Consider the following 18,085-nt stretch of genomic DNA (forward strand, 5'->3'; position numbering starts at 1 on the left):
TAGTTATACTAGAAATTCCTACCAAAGTTCGTCCTACCCTTCACTCAATATACCCTGCGTCAAATAGCGAGCACATTGACTTTGTCACTGCAGGTCCGTCAAACAGCGATAGCATAGACTTCAATATCCTACACCGAAGGCGCGCGAAATTTTTGAAAACAACCTTTTCCTCCGCTTTTTAGGCACGCCTTTTATACGATCACTGTTCAAAGCTCCTCTCGCTCTTTTACCAAATTTGAAGGTGTAAAAAATACCTAAGGTTTGGTCGGGCCGCTGCCACACAAACTGTACAGAAAGCTTGGCTCATGGGTGTCGATGTATAAAAGTTTATTGGCGGTGGCATATCTACGCACCAGATCACCGTATCGGATTGATACCGGAGCGCGAGATGCGTAAACATCATCCAAATTACCTCAGACCAGCCTTCATAGCCTTCTCACAGATGCATAGTGTACCCACATAACCAGTTTCAAAAGTACGTCGAGTATAAAGTACGTATGGAATAAGTACGTCAAGGACGGAAGTAGGCGTAGGTATCGCAGAGGTAGGTACGTACAGTACAAAGTACGTATACCTAGACAAAAGTACCTACGTCAAGGAAGAAAATACGCATCGAAAAAGTACGTAAATTATAAAGTACGTATATCGCTAAGCATAGATGTCGCAATCGGTCGCAACTACAGCGAGACATGCAGTGCAAACGGTAGCAGACAGCAGTAGTTTCCCCTACCAAAGTGGTGGTTTTCTACCACAGACGCTCGTCGAGGTCGGAAATTCCAAATACGCGTTTCAATCACCGAAACTTCAGATGCCTGCTGTTGCGCCCGAACCTGTTGACACTACTTAATCGTAATCCATATAGATGCCATGATGCACGTAAAGTAGGATCAATCCGTTAAGACCAAAGACGTGTTTTATGCATCGTAGAGCGTAGATAGTTTTGGTAGGTATAGATACTTCATTCATTGTGCTGAATGCACGTTCATTTGTGGCAGTTTTCACAGGCAAGACATCAACTATGTGCAATAGAACGACTAAGTTGAAAAACATGCCAAAGGAGTAAATAAATGATAGGAGGGCAGCGATCAACGGATGTTGCCAATAGGTAGAAGGGCTGCGATCCACAGGAGGGCACTAATAGGTAGAAGAGCCCCGATCAACATCCCGAGTTTCGACAGTAGGGCACCGATAGGTAGGAAGTTGGCGAGCAGCAGGAGGGCGCCAATGGAATGGATAGAAGGGCAGCGATCAACAGGAGGGCACCAATAGGTAGGAGGGCGCCGATCAACAATCAACAGGAGGGCGCCACCAGGTAAGAGGGTGGCGAGGAACAGGAGAGCACCAATAGGAGGGTGGCGATCAACAAGAGGTCGCCAATAGGTGGGAGGGCGGTCATCAACTGGAAGTCGCCAATGAGCGGAAGGGTGACGATTAAAATGGGGGTGGCAATGGTGAGGAGGGCGCCTTTGCTCAAGAGGATGACACGAACAGGAGGGCGTCTGTGCGGAGGGCGCTGGTCAACAGGAAGGTGCCAGTGGATAGGAGGGCGGTGATCAACAGGAGGGTGCCAGTGGTTAGGAGGGCGGCGATCTACACGAGGGCGCCAATAGGAGAAGGGCCCCGATTAACATTCAACAGGAAGGACTAGGGAACCAATAGGTAGGAGGGCGGCACTGAACAAGAGGGTGCCAAAAGGGAGAAAGGCGGCCTTCAAAATTTCACATGAGGGCGCAATAGGTAGGAGAGCGCCAATAATTATGAGGACGCCGATCAGCAGAAGGGCGGCAATGTGTAGCAGGGTGGCAACCTACAGGAGGGCGCCTTCGGGTGAGAGGGCGCTTATTTACAGGACAGCGGCTTACATAGGCGACCACCGTTACGCTTAGAGAGCTACAGCCTACAAATGTGGTTGGAGGGCGCCCGAGGGAGCCCTCCAACCGTATTTGGAGGGCGTATTTGGAATGGGCGTCCTCCGAGGGCGCCCTCCATCCGTATTTTCCCTGTAAACACATTCGCGATTGGAGGGCGCCCTCCAGTCGCGATTGTTTTTCGATTCGATTATATCACAATTGCATTTGCGATTGGAGGGCGCCTTCGGCGCCCAAGGGGGGATCCATGGCCCAGTGGCCCCCCCCCCTGCCTACGCCCCTGCACCAACGGCAAGGCTAGCCAATGTCTCATACCTTTTCCATATTGCAGTTTTCATCTGAACACTAAAACACATTTATTTATTTCTTAAGAATCAGAAAGTTATATCCCGCTCTTATAAGCGCAGTAACGTTTGCGCGATCGGTCAACGTCAGCGAACGCCAGTTCCCAGAGAGGATTAAGCCGCTCATCTAAACGGGGTCAGTGTCTGTCTCAAGGTCAATTTTAGGCTCCTTACAGAGATAATCTCAGCCAGATGGCCTCATGTGACCGCAGATTCGGTCTAAGAGCTCTCGGGTGAATCCTGAAACCATAGGCGAATTAAAGGATGGCAAGCCTGCTGCACTGTAGTTATAGTCGTTTCATATTCTAGCCTAAGCCAATCCACTAAGTACCTTGATGAAACATGACCACTATTAACTATTTTGTGTTACGTAATTTGCTCAATGCTGAGTCCCTTATAAGCACAAATTTTATCGCCGTAGATACCTGAATCAAAAGTCAGGAAATAAATAGCACGAAAGTAATAAAAAACATACACAAGTATGTCTTGGTGGCACATAATCACATTTCACGCCGCTGGCAGTCTCCATGTCCCGCAAGAGCCTCCCTCAACTCCACACATCTCTGCGCGGGTCCGAACCACACCGGACACCCAGCTGTGAGCTGATGGCGCTCTGGCGCGCGCGGCGAGGGGTGCGGTTTCCGAGCGCACGGACACGATCGAACGGACGGATATATACCGGCTCGGGGATCAGTGCGGAGTCAGCCCATCCGGTGCAGCACTCAGCAGATCAGCGGCGAATCACAGGTTTTACACACTGCAGCCCAACAGCAGATCAGAAGTTCAGCGCACTATTAATAGCAGCTGTGGGTCGGGACTGCACACTGCCTCAATTTAGAAATCCCCCAATCTTTAACACGATATTCAGCAACATTGTTGCATGCCCATTGAAATGCGCGGTTTAAGTACTTGTTTGATGTTCCTACATACCACAATGCGTTCGTACCTACACTATATGCTGAAAAAGGTATATTGAATTCTAAGCCCGCAGCATTCATCACACACATTACGTAGCGATCAAATGATGTCCAATTAGAGCTGGAATCAATTTTACCGGCATTTGGAGGCGTCTTATGTAACCTACCTATACCTACTAACCAGTAAAACGCCTTTTGGGCGACGAACGAGCGAGCGAGATAGTGAGCCCAGCACGTGCGGAAGGGCGAGAGGGTGCTTCCAACGGGCTTGCGCAAAGCACGCTTCTAACCGGTCGCTAGCGGTGTGCCAAATTTGAACGCAATCGGCCCAGCCGTTCCTGAGATCTGGAAGCGGCATTCTGCACGTGCGCACGTGCAAACGGGGTCCAAAATGACTTTTGCACGGCACCCTACTAACTGGTCCCCAACCGTGTACCAAATTTGAGCGCAATCGGCCCAGCCGTTCTCGAGATCTGGAAACGCCCCCTGCACGTGCGCACGTGCAGTAGCACCCTAACTGCAACACATGGGAATGCATTGCCTGGTGGGTGCCTACCTGTATGCCAAGTTTCAGCGAAATCGCCCCAGTAATTACCGAGTTACTGAAATGGGAACAAATTTGGCACCTCTTATTGTTGTATTTTGCACGTGCACTGGGGGTGACCCACATGCATCGAGAGTATCCTATTTTGGGTAGAAGGGATGCTGCTACACTACAAAAATTACCGCAAGTCAATCGCCCAAGCGGCTGCTGAGATATGAGCCTCTCAAAATCACTACTTTTGCAAAACAGCTTGAACACCCTTGACTTTTCACGTGGCACGTGCCACGACGGTCACTGAGATGTATCAAAAGTAGTCAATTACGGGGTAGAAGGGATGGGGCTACCCAACAAAAAAGACCGCAGGCCAATCGGTCCAGCGGTTGCTGAGATATAAGCCTCTCAAAAGCGTTACAGGCCGGGCCGGGCCGGGCCGGGCCGGGCCGCTCATACTGAGATTTTTCCGTTATATTGAAAAGACTCACTTCGCTCGCTGCGCTCGCTCGCTCGTAATTAGATGCATTATACTTAATGATTACTGAAACAATTAACCCACGCCCGGATGGGGATCTCAGCCAATATCACCATGGAGGGACACCAGGTTATCTCGAAAGTAAGAAACATACAAAGACGCAGAAACAGCGATAGCTCGCTAAAACATCTTTTAAAAGCATACCAGACATTTTCCGATCAGGTCATCGCTGAGGTCACTGCAGGTCACCAAAAGTAAAATCAATACGAATTCTTATTCCCGATTTTGACAATTGTTCACAAATGGCGCATAACTCAGGAGTAAGTACTCGTAGAGCTACAGAACTGCAGAAAAGCGCATTAGACAGCTTTTTTATATTGTTACCCAATCTGACCAAGGGTCAAAGGTTTCGCATCAGGAGGGAACAACTCAAAATTTGACGTTTTTGCGGAAAACATTTTTCTATAGCAACTTTTGACACCAACCTTGTCAAAATTTTATTTGACAAAGTTGTACGTTGATTTTACCGGCTCGATGAGTTGGCTCAATGAGTCAAAACATTAGTTGATTGTTTCCTGGTACCCGGTATTTGAGTGTTTTCGTCAAAAAAAAAATAGTAATTCAATATACCTCCCAATGATTTTACCGGCATCGTGTTTCTCTGGTCGAGACGCGTAAAACAACACACGAGTTGACTTGAAAAGATCAACTTCAAAAGTTGACCTCAGGTTTTGGAAAAGGTCATGCTGCGTATCAGTCATTTTGTATTGTCAAGATGAATGCATTTAAGGTGTTTTCGTCTCTCAAGCATGTTTCTTTCTGAAGTAATTGTCAAAAAGATGTTGCAGACCTTGCATGACCTGAGATGACCTCAGGGCCAGGGGCATACAGAGTTGTCAAGTACACAATTTTCCTCCGATTCAGTGTGTCATGTTTACTTATACCTAACCCGGGGTTTGAGTGTTTTCGTAAAAAAGAGCTATTCAATCAACTCCCGATGATCCAAATCTAGCTGTAGGAGTGACAGAATCACACAATTTTTAAGAGGCACGGTCACTTAATTTGACCTGGTGATGTGACCTTGTGTGACCAAGGGTCAACCTGATGCAAAATGGATATATCAAAAGCTATAGGTACCAAGTTTCGAGGAGCTATGCGCCGGGGTTTTCTTTCCACGCGCAAAAGACGGGCAGCTGTGGACAAAAACGGCCTCTACCCACCCGGGCAAAGGTTAAAACTGATGGCATTTCCACTTCCAGTTGATGCATTATCACCAAAAAATTATATAATTTGAAAATATCATTTCATTTCACTTTAGATATTTTTATCGCATAGGCATGTGCAAACGTTGTCAAGAAGCTCCACATTTCGTCTGTCGTTACCTTGACTTTATTCAACCCGCACCCCACCAGGCAGGGGACGAAATCGTCCCCTTCCGTTTTTAGCCAATAAGTTCCAAACACGTTAACCCTATTCCTGGCGGGGGGGGGGCCTCAGGAGCCCCCCCCTGAGGTTTTTCGGTTATTTCCCCCAAACGCGTTGAGCTAGGAAGCTCAAATTTTCTGACTTTTCCTAAAAGGCTTCTACGCAACATGTCTGAAAATTTTGAGTTGATCTGACCTCAGGTCAGGTCACCAGAGCTAGAGTTTTTGACCGATCAATTTCTTCTCTTCAGGCTTTAGTTAGGGTACCAGTATGTGCAATTTGTATATCTCGGAATTTTGATATCGGTGACCTAAGGTCAGGTCAGTTTCGCGACCTCCCCATTATAAGTCAATGGGGGAAAAAATCAACTCCCTGTTTTTACCACTAAAACGGGTCGGAATGGCCCCATATACCATACATGACTCCACACGTGACCTTTTGTGATAAATACGATCAACCTTCACTACATTGAGGTCTGTTTTGCTGTTGGGCAGCTGTGAGGTCATGTGACGTCATCAAAGGTCACCAAAGGTTTTTGGCCAATAACTCCGTACAGGAACAAGATACAGACGCGTGGATGGTCTCATTGTGTTCAGCTCGTCAAGACGCATCGAATGATATACATGATGACCTCGAGGTCACGTGACCTGAGGTCAACCTTTGACCTTGACCTTTCGAGGTCAATATATATGTTGCAGGCACTTTAGAAAATCAGTCATTTTGTAAAATGCCTAGGCATTTTACAAAAAGACGGCTGTTTGAAAAATGACTGAACGCAACCAGGCTTTTTTCAAAATGGCTAGCCATTTTAAAAAATGACTAGGCATTTTGCAAAATGCCTGACCAGCATGGAACGTAGATCCCACTACAGATACTATGGCCAACAGTTTTTGGACGTCTTCCTATACCCTATAGGTACGTGTTCAGCCTGTAGCTGATCGATTTGAAGCTCTGTGATGACGACAATGCTGAGTAACGACCAGGTTGAGTTGCAGACTCGGCTGTAGCATAAAGCATTGTTTAGTTAACGCTGTAAAAAACTCCCAAGTACATCAATGCCGTTCATGTTCTGCCTGAAACTAGACCTAACAAAACCAGCCGGAGACCGGCCCTAGTCAATAGGCAGGCCCGGTTGATGTACATACAATTACATGTAAACGAATGAGTGTAGTCTTTGTTTGATTGTGTCTTTGTTTGACAGCTTTGAGTACCTACTTGCATGTTCCCAGTTAAAAATATCAAGCTCCACATCGGGAGAATCATCAGGTCGCTTGGCGTAGGACGAGAGCGTTGGTTTCAGAAGACATTAACGCCTACTGTTAACGCCAGACCCCTTGAGACCCTAATTTTTCGCGATTACTTTTAAATGCGTGAAGGAATTTCAACCAAGCTCAGGACATGGCCGTTTCAAGACAGGCCGAAACTTTTACAATTTAGATATTTTATCGCCATTTCAATATTTCAGGCACTTGTCATTGACTCGTAATGTTAAATTTCGAGCAAGATTTTCATCCGGTGTGTAGAGGCTATCACCAGTCAGTCTGTGATACGTTATGACGTCACAGCTAAGCCCCGCCTCTGTGGTCTTGGCCTGCGGCGGTTTCGGGCCGGCGCGCGGTCACTCTCGCTGTGGCGGGGAGCGGGGACGGGCGACGGGCGAGCGGTGCCGAAAGCCGGCGGAGTTGTGCGTAGCGTCTTGGCTGACAGTGCCCAGAGAGCGACATGATGACTAAGGGGTCCTAAATGCTCATTGCGCATTGCTTCTACAATGCGCATTGAGCATCCACCACTCAATGCGCATCCACCACTCATGTTCGCTGATATATTTTTTTATAAGCTGCAAATGACGGGCAAATGGAATATAACTGACATAAGGTTAGGAAATATTCACCTGTATTTAAAGCCTATGGCGTTGCAGATAATGCGATAATGGGATGTCGGATGTCACCAAGTAGCTGCCGATTTGTACATCGCTATGCAACCATCGAACAACGCAATAATAAGTTAATTGCCTGAGCTTCACATCATACGGCTCGCTCGTATTTCAAACAGATACCCTACATCGAAAATCGTATTTGTTAGGAATCGTTAACGTTTGTTCGAAGCACGACTGAGTAGTAGGTTGAGGAGTGATGGTCCTCTTGGTCCTATATACAAGAGTCAACAAGAGCCTAACATTTACTTGACCGTCTGCTGCAATTGACTCATAGCACGTGAAGCGTCAGCGAAATTCATAGTCCTTCACAGATGGCAGGGGTGTCGTTTGTACAGAGGTCGCTGATGGGCACGGGTCAATGCCGCAGTCGTGGGCGGAGCCTAATGTCATATGACGTAGAAAGCCTCTATCCAGGATGGAAAAACAGTTAACATTACGAGTCAATGACAAGTGCCTGAAATATTGAAATGGCGATAAAATATCTAAATTGTAAAAGTTTCGGCCTGTCTTGAAACGGCCATGTCCTGAGCTTGGTTGAAATTCCTTCACGCATTTAAAAGTAATCGCGAAAAATTAGGGTCTCAAGGGGTCTGGCGTTAACAGTAAGTGTGTGGGATCGAATCCTCGCGACCTCTAATAGTTTTACAGATACAGGCCGGCATAGGGCCAGTCGGTTGTTGACGCTCCAGATCGATCATTTTAAATCCAGCAGCGTCGCTGACGTGGGGGTTGGAAATGTCGCGGGCCTGCACTTCTCAAAATAGAGGTAGGTATGGACTTCCCACTGCTGGACTCCTCTGGTCATAATGCTGGACTCCTCGGTCCACCTACACGCTACCAAAACGTATATAATTAGGTACTCGTATCTACAACACGCTGCTCAGTCATTTTGTAAAATGGCTAGGTATTTTGTAAAATGCCTAGGCATTTTGCAAAATGACTGGAGAGTCAGTCATTTTGTAAAATGCCTAGGCTTTTTGCAAAAAGCCTGGAAAATCAGGCATTTTGCCTAGGCATTTTACAAAATGACTGATTTTCTAAAGTGCCTGCAACATACATATCATTCGATGCGGATTGACGAGAGGATCACGATGATGCCCTTAGTTTGTTCCTATCTTGACTAATTCGAAAGTTATTCGAGAAAAACTCTCTCCATATCTAGCGCCGCCATTTTGACTTTTTCGACCCCTGTGACGTCATCTTTGACCTGACCTGAAAATGACCTTAGTAAAAATTGTAGATCTTGACCGTGCGTATCCGATGCCGTTTACCGTTTGTCGCTGCGATGTGTAGTTTTTGAGATCTGAAGGGGGGGCCGAATCGCCCCCCCCCCGCCAGTTTCTTGTCCCGGCGGAGCCCACCAGGAATAGGGTTAAGCCAGTACCGTCAAACTTTCAGTATCTTATCAAACTTCTAGTTGGCATGTTCCCTGTAAATTTGAACGAAATCCGTCGGAAAGGCTTTGAGAAAATGACGTTTTAGTGACCTCATATCACGCCATTTTCGCTTAAAACTGCAACTCTTCAAAGGCCTCTAACGTCTAGCAATCAAGACGTAACCCAAAAGCTTGTGATTCTACTTCGTCTTTCAAATGGCTATCTTTGTTTTCTTTTAAAAAGTTTGGATTTTGCCCCATCTAAAAAATGATATTTGGAAAATCATTAAAAATCCAAAGTACCTATTTAGTTTATTATTTATAAAAACGGAATGTTGTTATAGAAATAGTCTCTGTGCACCTACAATCCGATATTTAGCGGAATGGAAGATCTAGACCTTGTCATCATCATCATCATCACATTTATTTGCATCACACACACAATGTGAGGTGACAAGGTGAGGTGACAGTTATAACAAGTAGCAGTACATATACATTGGGCCAGGTAGGTACATACATTAATGCCTGCAGAACAATGCTAGGCCACGCAAGGACATTCACAAGAGCCAATCATTGGACATTCTAAAACCATCGATAGTACCTATACTTAAGTTCAAGTTGTGTGCCTGGTGCTTTCATTTGTGACTGTTATGAGCCTAAGAATTTATGGGAACAAAAAATAAAACCATTCGATTCGTCGTGGAAAACTGCATAAGACCTTTTTAGGCCTTAACCCTATTAGTGGCAGGGGGAGCTGTTTACGACCCCCCCTTGATATCTCGAGATCTAACGGGCCGATTTTCAAAATTCAAACGGCATTCGATTTCGCTCAACGTGATCTACATTTCTAACAAATAAAAAAATGTCAATAGGGGGGTAGAGGGGGGTAAAAACGGGCAAATTGCAGATACATTTTAGACTGTTTATCACGGCCAGGTTTCTGAACCAATCTGAACGCAACTTTTGCCGATCGATAGAGAATGAACCAGGAATTCACTTGGATCCTAAAAATATGCATTTTCAAAAAGCATAGGCGGATACAGATCATTGAGATTGGGGGTACACAAAAAGTATAGTAAATAAGGTTTTTGTTGGTACTGTTTCTAAAAAGGGTGGTAATGGTCTTGTTATGTTACAATTTTCTTATGAGAGAACGACTACAATTGTATTGGTCATGCATAGGCGGTGTCAGGGCACCTATGTTGGGAGGTAAAACATAACCCCCCTTTTTGGACGCCTGGATCCGCCTATTATAGCAAAAACGTGTCAAAAGAGGATGCACAATAACTTTGTATAATATGTTATCACATGATATCTTTCATTCACTGTTCGTAAAACTGGTGCATACAGTTATAATACATCAGCATCGTGATCTTCGCCCAAATGACTCGCTTCACGAATAGGACCCCCCAATTCCCAGTGCTCTGGAGCCGCCCCTGGTAAAGTTATGAACTTGAAATTTTCAGGGAATGTGCCCAATTTAGTTTTAGGAAAAGTCAGAAAATGTCAGCATCGTAGCTTCAGCGGGTTCGGAGATATTCCCGAAAAACCTGAGGGGTGGATGAAAACAACCCCCCTGCCACTAATAGGGTTAACAATCAACTTCAAAATTTGACCTCACTTCATCATCATCATCATCATCACTTCGTTTATTGATCAAGGCATGCAAAAATAAAGTTCAACAAACAGATAAGATATCACTGAAAGAAAAAAATACCACCCTAGTTAGTTTTTGGGTGGTGGTCATATTTTGAACAGCCTTTTACTTATGGTAAACCAGTTTACGATCCAAATACTAGGCCCAATATCAAAGGAATACTATGCAACTACCAATGCTCATCAAAATACCATGGTCTTAGTACGGTAATATTTTTTCATCATACTACCTTGAAACTAAAGCATAACTAATAAGAAACCAAAGCTCTACTAACGCTAGTATTATCCTGGTACCGCCTACTAAGAAAAATACCACCCTAGTTAGTTTTCGAGTGGTGGTCATATTTTGAACAGCCTCTTACCTATGGTAAACTAACTTACGACCCAAATACTAGGCCTAATATGAATGTAAAACCATGTGAATACCAATGCCAGTAAAAATTACCATGGTATTAACACGGTAACTATATGTCGTCATACCATGCCCAAAAACCCACGTGATACTAGCACGAAACTAGGACTTTACTATCGTTAGCTACTCCCTGGTAATGCTTACTAATGACTTATCATGGTAAAACCATCCTTTTGTCATCTGGATACCAGCTTTGCTTTGCTGGCCAACCATCGTAAAACAATAGTTTACTATGTGACATTTATTGTGATATTACCAGTCGGTTAACAGGATCTTACTAGTCATCAACCAGCATGCTTCATATGCTGTGCTTTAGCCTATCCATGCCAAATTTGTTTATCATTACGACAGCCACTTACTGATGCACAACAGCATGCATGACAGTATCTACCTAGCAGTCGACAAAGCAGCTCTTCACTTTTCCAAAGCATCTACCTAGTAACCTACATGAAATATTTCACACATAAAAAGCATTTGGCCACAAACAAAGTTACGTCTGCACATAACCAAACAACGCGCATGAACAACAATTATTACAGTTCACTTTATCATCACAATGCAATCGGTCTCTTTTCACACAATCGTTGAATGTCGCCCTTCCAGCGATTTATCACGCAACACCTTCTCCAAGGGCATTGGTAGCCATATACCGAAGGTTCGAACTTCGAAAGCCAGCTCTGGAAAAGAGCAGGCATTGATATAAGATAAACCAATGGAAAGATTGATTGTGTGTGCTGCAGTGACACTCTATCTCCTACCCCTCCCACCTTGACTCGCAGTGTCCCGTGACCTAGCTCCCAGTTTGATGAAACAAGGATTTAAGATAAGTTGTTTTAAAAAAATGGCAGCATCTAATAGAACAGGGGATTTGTAGGGTGAGGAATTTAGCAAATTTGGGACATTAGGCCAGAGGCTGGTTCAGGTAAAATGCCCTATAATGAATTAATTGCCATGAGGTGCAGTGTTGAGTGTTGGCAATAATTCAAAAATTCTACTCTTAACCAGCGCCCCACTGGGGTATGTTCTGTAACGCACTCCACTGGGGGAGGCGGGGGCTATTTATAGAACCCCCCCCCCCGCTCCAACTCCGAAACTACTGGGCCGATTGTCAAAACTGAAACGGCGTCTGATAGCCCTGGAAAAACTGTCGAGCAAAACCTAATTTTATTGACCTCGAGATCACCGTTGACGTCACAGGTCAGATCAAAATAAAAATTAGCAACGTTTTGGCTTGTTAACCCTCCCCCGTATAGGGGGGGGGGGTCGAACGGACTCCCTCTCGGTTTTTCGCGAATACCTCGCGTAAAAAGCGGCCGACCGCAACGAAGCTTTCAGTACCCTCGAGTTATAATCAATTTTACACCTACCCTAAAAAATGTAATGGCCCTGACTAATGACCTTTGACCTGTGACCTACTTTTCGAGACCATGTTTGGCCGGAATCGCGATTCGGCGTATGTCGGCTCGCATTTGCCGCGCGTTTGCAGTCCTTTCGTGGTTTCAAGCGTTCAAACATGGGATATGATGCTGCTCCCATGCATTAGGGTGGATGTCAAGGTCACCAGAAGGTCAGGTCAGTTCATTGACCTTTGATGACCTCGGTTTACTTTTTCGAGTTTTATCAGCATCTTTCTAGGCTAGTTTTTTTAGCTGATTTCGAATTTAACAACCATATATGAACATTTACGAAGTAGTTTTGGTGCCTTCGTAACATGTTACGAAGCTGTCAGAGGCGGTTGCCACCTAGTGCACCTACTACGAATACCCGGCAAAACCCTTACTGGTTGACCTGACCTGACCTGACCCGACCTGGCCTAAATGCATGAAGACATCATCTATGATCATAGCTAACATGATATTCGTGATCAGTTCCCTAAAAAACCCAATAGCAGCCACGTTTTACGACGTTCTAACAGGTCCCAGTTTTCCCCACTTTTGGGTCATTGACCTGACCTGGAAGGTCAACCGATGACCTAGGACCGACGACCTAGGATAAAATTGGGTACCATCGGCTTTCTCTCGTCACGGGCAGCACGCTCGTTTTTTCCGCGAAGCTCTAGCTCAATCAGGGGCGAAACGGCAAGGAGGGGGTTCAACGGACCCCCCCTTAAACGTTCGTGGCTGGAAAAACACCAATACGGGCGAGGGTTAACCCCCACCCTACTGTGGGGAGGGCTATTCATAGCCCCTCTCGTGTTTACGCAATATCTTTAAAACCGCTGGACGTATCAAAACAAAGCTTTTAGGACCTTCGGCTGCATCAATTTATTTGACACCTTGTGCACTAATAAAATTTTCGTAGCTACTATAGATCGGCCGGAAATGACGCCAGAGTGACATCATGTTCGGCCGATTTTGATGCAAAGCATTGAACAACGGTAATCGCTCTCAAGATCTGAGTTTTAACCCGGCAAGCGGTGGGCCTCCCGGCTACCTTCCGCGCGGTGGGAGGGGGGGGGATTTTTGACCCCCCCCCCCCCGAATCTCCGAAGCTACTATGACGGATCGTTAAAATTTAAATGGCGTTCGATAGCCTTGTTAAATTTGTCGAGGGAACTTCAATTTCATTGACCTCGGGGTCACCGATGACATCACAGGCCAAGTCAAAGATAAAATGTTTCACCGTTCACGGGTCTTTTAAGGAATGCGCTGCAACATCGAGTAAAGGGCATTTTGTCAAAAATCAGCGATAGGGCGTGAGTTGCCTATTATACGAGCATATGTTGCTATTGGAGGTCACTGATAATACCAGGTCCGATCACCAAGGGTCAGCACATGAACCTATCTTTACTAAGTAGGGTTGTGCGATGCATGTTTTATGGCCAATTTTTCATATTCGCCTCAATGGTGTTGGTTATAAGACCATCAGGGACGGTTTTTTGGTCACTTTCTGGTGGAGGTCAGGTCAATGTCAGGTCAAAAAGGTCAAATTTCAGGTCAAAGTTGATAGTTTCGCATAAAATTGGTATTGATTCGATGCCACTCGTCACGGCGAGTCTAATGGTGGTCTTTGTTTTGCGCTTTGTGGTCTAGAATTGCCAAAATCGAGTTTGAAAATTTGACGTCATTAATTTTGAACAGTTTTTTTTTGTTATAACTTGGCAAAAAGGAGTTATCGATCTAATACTTGGAATGTGAATAGAAGTCCATAGTGGCTATTACATATATTCCGTTTGTTTCGAAAATCGAAAAACTTTTGGGATTTTTTGGCTATTATATCTATTTCTTTTTATTTTTGGGGTCAACTTCAAAAACAAAATCGAGAGAACAGTATAGTAGCCCTGGTAATTCTACACATTTCATGTCTTGAACATTTTTATGCATAATCAAATTTATAGACCTGACAGCTCTTCCCGCGAAGCTTTTTTTTTTGGTCGACAATGGCAGAAATGACGTCACTCCGACGTAGCGGCCAACTTATCATAGCCTTTGGAAAAAAAATTTGGTCACAATGTGCAAAAGGGTACTGAAAGTTTGGTGAAGATCGGCGCAGCGGTTCTGGAGATATATCGAAAAAAAAAACTAAAGATGGATGCAAAAAATGCCCCCCCCCCCCCCACCGCCTTGAGGGTTAAGCTAGATCCTTTTTTTTGCATGGGTGGACTCTACAGGGCTACCAAACTGATTTCGGACTTTCGAAATGTTGAATATTTTGAAAATTATAAATATAAAAACTCAGAAATTGTATTTTTTATTTTTTTACATATACGTTTCTGAATGAAAAAAAGCAGAATATGACCACGTTTCCATGGGCATCACTGATCCGGATCAGTAAAAATGGATTAGCTAATCCAGTATAGTTAGACAATATATGAAAATGAAAATAAGGGATTAACTGATTATATAAGCCTAATCCACTTGGAATTATATCATGTAACGAAGAGTTCGAGAAATATAATACGATTTAAGTTTGCTGATCCGGATCAGTGATGCCCATGGAAACGGGGTCTATATGTGTTTGAACACATATGCGTTGAATATATGTGAACTTCATCTGACAAACACCTTTTTTGTTGAAAAATGTCAACTTCAAAATTTGACCATTTTTGACCTAAAGTGACCTGACCTGACCTCAGCTATATTCAGCTAAAATGGCCTAAACTGACACATACAACACTGATTTCGATATATATGGCCTACATGAACCATAAAACATGTCTCACGTCACCGATGCACGATATAAAGCTTTCGTGACCTGGGATGAGATGGCCTTGACCTGAAAAATTCGAAGTACAAGTTCGGTACCCTCAGGTTATGTTACGCATATATTCACGAGTGTGCAAACAAAAAATGAGCCTGATCTGATTTGTTGGCCGGCGCCCAGAGTGCCAAGACGCTGATATTTTTACTTTGACCTGACCTGTGACGTCATCGATGACCTCGAGGTCAATGACATTAGGCTTCGCTCAACAATATTTCCAGGGCTACCAGGGGCCGTTTGAATTTTGACAATCGGCCCAGTAGTTTCGGAGTTAGGAGCCCCCCCCCCCCCCCCCACTGTAACGTGCTGTAACGTGCTGTGGGGCGCGTTAGAGCACATACCCCAGTGAGGCGTGGGTTAACAAATAAAAAAACACGTTGATTTCCGACGCTGGGAAATGCCCGCAATGATACCCACCCCACCACCCTCCCCCTACCCGGTCCAACAGGGTCTCAAGGAAATTCAACAACATGAACCGAAACAAAGGCTGCGATCTTTGCTGGAAATGGCACTCGTGAGATAAGTATTATTATGCTGAAGATACAACGACTTACTTGTTATTTCCGAGTATCCTCCACCGTCAGCTACGCTAACCACCCACACAATCACCGTTCAAATATTTAAAACCACGGAGCACCTTCACAACGCCGGCGCGCGGCCGGAACTGACATGGCGGCGCCGCTGCAGCAGAGTCAGACGCACGTGGATTGTTAGTAAGGGTGTAGTGTTGTCATGGTGTTGCCATGGTATACCTTACCATAGCAGCAGAAGCACACCCAGGGAACTGTTGCAAGAAATTTCTGGCCTTTCGTCCATAAAACTATTAATTGCTCAGGGTCTCAGCTAGTCCTTGGATGACGCTCCTTCCAACATATCAAAAATTGGCAAACACCTCTATGGAAAGGAGGAGACTTGATCGCCGAATTCACCTGCTGGATCCGCCCGTGGAAAGGTTGATTTTACTATGGTAGGGAATATTAGCTTACGAGGGTATCTACTAGCCTCAGGTGGTTACCACCTTGTAAACTGGGGTACAAAACCACCCCTGATAAACGTAACCATGGTAATATCAACATGTCAAGGCAGGATAGTATTCAGCACCATAGTAGGCTGGTAGTAATATGATGGTAGGCTGATGGTAAAATTTACCAAAGCTAGTAACTTAGTAAATTGATGGTAAAAACTTTTTTCAGTGATGATGCAAAAGCAGACAATGTACTTAAATCGAGGCACCATATCTGACTTTACTTTACCTGACCTCGACCTGAAATTCTTCCAAATGTGGTCCATATCACTGAGTGTGCCTTTTGAATTATATGAAGCAAATGACTCTTAAGGTGTGTTGCGCTTGCCTTTTCTATATTTCATTTTTGGTAACCTGACCTGACCTAAGACCTTGACCTTGACATGACATGGTATGCAACGCATCTTGTGTTGGTAACACATGTTGGGTCATCAGTCTTAGTCCATTCTTCGCCAACTGCGCTCCAAAGCAGATTATGTAGAAACTTGCATATTGCATCTTGGTCTGACCTCTGACCTACTGAGGTGAAAACTTTTGACTCCAAAGCTCATTCTTGCTGAGAGCCTTCGATAGCCGTTTTCCCCGGTCTTTCTACGATCATCGGTTCGGAAGTAAGACAGGGGAAAATATGCCCCCCCCCCCCCCCAGCAGAGCGCATATAGCCGAAAAGCCCAGCGGGGCTCGGGTTAAGGTTACCTAAGGAGCGAAAAATGATGCCGGATTAATGGAGATAATCGTCACCCTGAATCTTGTCACCAAAGTTTTGCTGTGGTAGCTGGCCTGGCAGGTCGACTTGTTGCGGTTGGAGGGAGCCGTGAGGCGGCTTTTCCACCGCTCGCAGAGCCGTGAGCATTTGGCGTGACGTTGAACGACCTCGCCGAGGGCGACTGATGATGCTATAAATGTCGCTATCATTTAAACTGCGTGAGCGTCAAAATGTCAAACTATTGTTCGTTGTTAATCCCGCATGGCGTTGCGATTTGTCCGCGTACATAGGCGCGGGAGCCGGGGGGGCAGTGGGGGCAGCTTGCCCCCCCAACTCTGGGGCCGTGGGGGCGGTGCCCCCACAGCTTTGAGACGGAATACCACACTTTTTTTGCAAATGTTTTCTTTTTTTGTTGAAAAAGCCGAGGGGTGAAAAATAAGTGGCCTAAAACCGGTGAGAAAACTAGATTTGGGGGTACCCTAGGTTAATCTCTATTATGGTGTGCCCCCCCAGTCGGAAAGTAGTTCCCGCGCCCCTGTCCGCGTATGATGGATTCACTTGAAGGCTGCTACATTCGCACATAAAAAAATGACGTCGCGGAATGAACCTTAAATATTTTGTCCAAAGTTCATGATTCTTCGCAGTAAAGGGCAAAAAAAAGAGGGAGTCATGGGATCTTACGACTAGGTACATGGGAAATTCCCAATTAACCTGAAATTCCCAATCTGCCGGGTTCCCTGGAAAATACCCAAAGTGAAACGCGCAATCTGATGCTGCTGAGGCTTGGGTTTTAGATGCGACGTACTGCGCTGGCCATCGGCGTCTCCGCCGCCTACAGTTGTCCCCAGTATGTCGCGGGGCCAATGAAACACATAGCGCTATCATTTTCAGACTCATCTATCTACGCGCCCATGGGAATGGTGTCTTGGTCAGCTTTGCGCCCCGGCGACCTTCAGAAGGGCGGGGGACGCTGCTGTCGGCGCCGATGTGGCACGCAGACGCGTCGGGCCGGCGTGGGACGGCATATTACTGCCCGCAGCTCCCGCGGCCGGCGTGGGACGGCATATTACTGCCCGCAGCTCCTCCGGGGATAAGCCGCGGTCAGAGCTGGCAGCGAGCTGTCCGGCAGCGGCACCAAGTACACAGAGGGGGCCAGCGGAGGGGACGCCGCCGGCGGGGTATAAAAGGGAGCACCGTCCGCCGGCGACC

Source organism: Amphibalanus amphitrite, unplaced genomic scaffold (genome assembly GCF_019059575.1).
Source record: "Amphibalanus amphitrite isolate SeventyFive unplaced genomic scaffold, NRLGWU_Aamphi_draft 000614F_arrow, whole genome shotgun sequence".
Taxonomy (NCBI): domain Eukaryota; kingdom Metazoa; phylum Arthropoda; class Thecostraca; order Balanomorpha; family Balanidae; genus Amphibalanus; species Amphibalanus amphitrite.